The 5,530-nt window shown below is 37.6% G+C and overlaps 1 pseudogene; it reads left to right on the forward strand.

The window, feature by feature from the left end:
* Positions 1 to 3,430: 3,430 nt before the first annotated feature.
* On the forward strand, positions 3,431 to 4,396 carry LOC108300713 (annotated as a pseudogene).
* Positions 4,397 to 5,530: the final 1,134 nt, after the last annotated feature.

The raw sequence follows: 5,530 nt of genomic DNA on the forward strand, positions 1-5,530 counted from the left end.
TTTCTCTGAAAATTTTCAGAAATCATGTTTTTTTGGCAACTGAGAGATAAACTAGGCAAAAATGAATCTATTTTTTCACACATTTAACATAATAAATCTATAATAATCTGTGTGCCTTGAATGTAACAGTGCACAAATTACATAAAACTCTAGCTTTTATGGAACTTGTAGTGTAGCAAACTCAGGGGGATGCATAAATAAATTAACTAATATATATCAGGCTATATTAAGGCATGAACAGACAAAAGCAGAAATATAATGTGACCCAGGTTGGTAATGATTTCTCTGATAAGGCAAAACTTGGACAAAGGTCAAAGGAGGTGAAGGACTAAGCCATGGAAGATTTAGATTTAAATGCTTTTAATTTTGAAAGTTTGTAAAGGAGATCTTTAAGGCACAAAAGTATAGTATAAAGCCTATGGAAGGTTTCAAGCAGGGATGTGACATGATCAGACTGATGTTTAAAATATATACATAATAAATTACCAAATATAATAAAATGTTATTATTTCAAATTTTTGTTGATGAAATATTTGAAAGCCTGCCTTGAACAGGGCACTATGCTTTTGTACTGGACACCCCATCTTCACAGATTTTACCATCTACTAGAAGTGGTTATGGGGCATGCAGATGAAGATAAATGCTGATTATGAGGTATGATGAATAGTTGAAGAGAGTAATACACAGACAACACTAGTAAGTTACAAAAGAATATCCCCAGCCAAACATTGACTATCTGTTCAGGCTTGTTAGTAGATGCCTTAACTTATAAATGGAAGTGAGACAGGTGAAGAGAGGACACCTGCAGACATTTTATGTTATTTTATTTTTATGTATTTATTTTTGTTGTGACAGAGTCTCACTCTGTTGCCTAGGCTAAACTGCAGTGGTGTGATCTCTGCTCACTGTAACCTCTGCCTCTGGGTTCAAGCGATTCTCCTGTCTCAGCCTCCCAAATAGCTGGGATTAAAGGTGCATGCCACCATGCCTGGCTAAATTTTTGTACTTTTAGTAGAGACGGGGTTTCACCATGTTGTCCAGGCTGTTCCCAAACTCGACCTCAAATGATCCACCCAACCCGGCCTCCCAAAGTGCTTGGATCATAGGCATGAGCCACCATGCCCGGCTGAAGACATTTCATATATTCACATGGGACACACACAATACATATATGATACTAAAAGCAATTCAACATTATTTGGCTGTAAAGTTTAGGTTTGTAAAGACTATTCTGTGCGTGTGATTAAGGAGACTGAGACTTAATCCAATACAAATGAGGAGCCATGGTAAGTATTTCCATAAATACTTAAAATTGCATTTGATAGGTCACTCTGACATGTATGAGAAGTGCAGATGTGATGGGAAAAAGAAAAAGAAGCAAGAAAATCACATAGTTACTATGGTTTTTAGTTATGAGTGAATTGGTGTCTGAATAAGGGCAAGAAAATAAGAATGGAAGGCATGGATTGATTGTAAATAAATAGTAAGGGTGAAACCAAGAAAATTGATAACTAATCACAGGAGGGGATAAGGGGAAAAAAAGAAGTCAGGATGACTTCTAGGTTTCTGGTTGGGTTAATAGAGCAAATGCATTTCTGCCAGCAGAAAGAAAACAATAATGAAATAGGCCTTGGGAAGAATATTTGTTCAGTTTTGACATTTTTGAAGCTCCTGTGTGTCGCCTATGTTTGTAGAGCAAGCAAATGTTTTGATTAATTAATCCTAGACTGCAAGGAGAGGTCTAAGAGGACAAATAAATTTGGAAGAAAGAGGCACATAATTAGTAGTTGAAACAATGAAATCACCCAAAGAGGTAGTGTATGGGGACAGAAAAGCAATGTATAAGGAACCAAATTTTAGCATGGATAAGAGATCCTTAGGAGACACACACATACATGCACACAAAGAGAGAGAGAGAGAGAGAAAGACATGGGGAGAGATTAGGAACTTTCAAAACTGAAAAAGAATAAGAAAGTTTTCTCCACTAGGAAAGCTTCGGAAGTGGCAAATTCAAAGAAAAAGGGATTTTTTTTTTTTCAACCTAAACAGTGAGCTTCTTAAGGGAAAGGGTTATTGCCTTTACCTCTGGTCTGCCAGGTTGTTACACATAGCAAAGAGTAAGCACTTAGTGCAAAGTTGAGAGAATGAATGAAAAGAAGAGAAATGATAAAAGTAAATTAAAATTCAAGTTAACATTTTCAAATATAAGGACCACTGAATTTAGTGATTGAAAAACACAGAGAATTTAAGCTTTTAGAAGTAATATGGTCCAGTGGCTCATGCCTGTAATCTCAGCACTTTGGGAGGCTATGGTGTGTGGATCCTGAGGTCAGGAGTTCAAGACCAGCCTGGCCAAGATGGTGAAATGCCATCTCTACCAATAATGCAATAATTAGCCAGGTGCAGTGGTGGGCATCTGTTATCCCAGCTAATCAGGAGGCTGAGGCAGAAGAATTGCTTGAACCTGGGTGGTGGAGGTTGCAGTGAGCTGAGATCGTGCCACTGTACTCTAGCCTGGGCAACAGAGCAAGACTCTTTCTCAAAAAGAAAAAAAAAAAAAGAAGCAGTATGGTCAATGCCACAGAAAAGCTAAAAATTATGAGTGTTTAATTATCTTGACTTCACTTTTCTTTATGACTACTTTAACCCCCTAATCCATTTTCAGATTTGCAAAACAGAGAAAGGAAATATTTTTGGGGGAGGAAATTTTGCAAAAATAAAAATTTAGAAGAATAAGACCCACTTAAACAGCTACTTTACTCCCAAAGTGAACTCACTTTCTAAGTGAGCTATCTCACTAAGAAACAAGTAGATTCAAAGAAAGTAAACTTTAAAATCAAGAAAACTAATAAACAGAAAGTTCACATTTATCACTCTTACAACAGAAATTTATAATAACAAGTTTCACTTTAAATTGTGAGTGAAAATAATTTCCTGAGGCATAAAAAGGATTAGATGATGGCTTTACTAGGGTGGACTAGTAAACCAGGAAATTAGGGTGAAAATAGGGAAAGAATGATGGACAAATGAATTAGGTAATAAATCTAGTTCTGTGAACGAGTTCCCTAATGACTTTGGGAAAATTACTTTATCCTTGCATCTAATATTTTATCTATGCATAAAATAAGAAAGTAACACTGCATAACCTTTATGATATCTTCCAGGGCTAAAGTAAAGGATGGTAAAATTACAGTTATGATCTATATCAAATATCATTTGTCTTAATCTCTCTGACATCTAGAGCAGCATGGGGAAATAGAAGGGAAAAGGGGTATAAAATTGGAGATAGACTTAAATAAGTATAAAAAGAAAGGGGGAAAGAAAAGAAAAAAAGGTAACGTGTTTAAAATATTCAAAAACTAGAAGAAGGATTAAAAAATGTACTTTTAAAGTTTTAAAGAGTAAAGAAGTCTCTCTTCTCCCTGTGATCATGTCTAAGTCAGAGTCTCCTAAAGAGCCCCAACAGCTGAGGAAGCTCTTCATTGGAGGGCTGAGCTTTGAAACAACCAATAAGAGCTGGAGGAGCCGTTTTGAACAGTGGGGAATGCTCACGGACTGTGTGGTATCAAGACATTCAAATACCAAGCACTCCAGGGGCTTTGGGTTCATCACCTATGCCACTGTGGAGGAGGTGGATGCAGCCATGAATGCAAGGCCACACAAAGTGGATGGAAGAGCTATGGAACCAGAGAGAACCGTCTGAAGAGAAGATTCTCAAAGAACGGGTGCCCACTTGCCTGTGAAAAACAATTTGTTGGTGGCATTAAAGAAGACACTGAAGAACAACACCTAAGAGATTACTTTGAACAGTAAGGAAAAACTGAAGTGATTGAAATCATGACTGACCGAGGCAGTGGCAAGAAAAGGGGCTTTGCCGTTGTGACCTTTGATGACCTTGACTCCTTGGATAAGATTGTCATTCAGAAATACCATACTGTGAATGGCCACAACTGTGAGTTAGAGAAGCCCTGTCAAAGTAAGAGCTGGTTAGTCCTTCATCCAGCCAAAGGTCAAAGTGGTTCTGGAAACATTGGTGATGGTCGTGGAGGTGGTTTCGTTGGAAATGACAACTTTGGTCATGGAGGAAACTTCAGTGGTCTTGGTGGCTTTGGTGGCAGCCATGGTGGTGGTGGATATGGTGGCAGTGGGGATGGCTATAATGGATTTGGTAATGATGGAAGTAATTTTGGAGGTGGTGGAAGCTTGGAAGCTACAATGATTTTAGCAATTACAAAAATCAGTCTTCAAATTTTGGACCCATGAAGGGAGGAAACTTTGGAGGCAGAAGCTCTGGACCCTCTGGTGTTGGCAGCCAATACTTTGCCAAACCATGAAACCAAAGTGGCTATGGTGTTCCAGTAGCAGCAGTAGTTATGACAGCTGCAGAAGATTTTAATTAGGAAACAAAGCGTAGCAGGAGAGGAGAGCCAGAGAAGTGACAGGGAGGCTACAGGTTACAACAGATTTGTGAACTCAGCCAAGCACAGTGGCAACAGGGCCTAGCTGCTACAAAGAAGGGACGATTTAAACAAATACTCATGTATATGGGCAAAACACTCAAGGACTGTATTTGTGACTAATTGTGTAACAGGTTATTTTAGTTTCTGTTCTCCTGAAAGCGTAAAGCATTCCAACAAAGGATTTTAATGTAGATTTTTTTTTGCACCATGCTGTTGATTGCTAAATGTAATAGTCTGACTGTGAAGCTGAATAAATGTCTTTAAAAAAAAGTAAAAGAAAAAGAATTAATCTGAGTTTATAACTGGGAAGTAGAAATTATGAACATATGAAATAGTACATTGACTCTACACCTACTCCTATATAGGGTGAAATTGAAGCATACAAACAGATAGGTTTAAATAAACTGTCTTGAATTTCTTTATTTTTTCAGACTATAATAAATCTTGGACATGGTCAATTTAATAAATTCAGTACACTTTGTCAGATGTGAGAAATAGACCAGGGCACAAAATCACTTTCTATTTGAAGACAGGCATGAATTATGACTTGAATTTTGTGATTTTTTTTTCAGAACTCACAAACAAACAGTGTGACAGACATAAAAGATCAAGAAATATTACAGTGTGGATGAACTGGAAGGTCTATGGTGTCAGCGTCCCTGGAGACTACGGGAACTTCATTTCTGGAGGAGCCTGACCTCTCAGGGTTATTTCTTTGTCGGCTGGAAAGAGATCACTCAGCATGTAAGTATATGGATTATTGGTAAAAGAATATGTAATTAAAGTTTGCCTTGTGAGCTGAAGATCAAGCCTTCAAACTAATAAGTCCTTGCCACGTCATAGCTCCAAAGCAGAGTTACGAAACATTTTTAGCAGATTATGTTTTTATTAGTTACTTATTGTGCTTTGAGGCCTACCTGAGATCTTCATGCAACAGAACTAGCCATCGAAGCTTGAAGTGTTTTGTTTGCATAGCCTGTTTCTTCAAAAATTAAAAAAGATACCCTTACTTCTGGAATTTCGTACTTTATTTGAAACTCTTGTCATCTAATTTCTCTCCACCTCCAAAG

Source organism: Cebus imitator, unplaced genomic scaffold, assembly GCF_001604975.1.
Source record: "Cebus imitator isolate Cc_AM_T3 unplaced genomic scaffold, Cebus_imitator-1.0 Scaffold29, whole genome shotgun sequence".
NCBI classification, from domain to species: Eukaryota; Metazoa; Chordata; class Mammalia; order Primates; family Cebidae; genus Cebus; species Cebus imitator.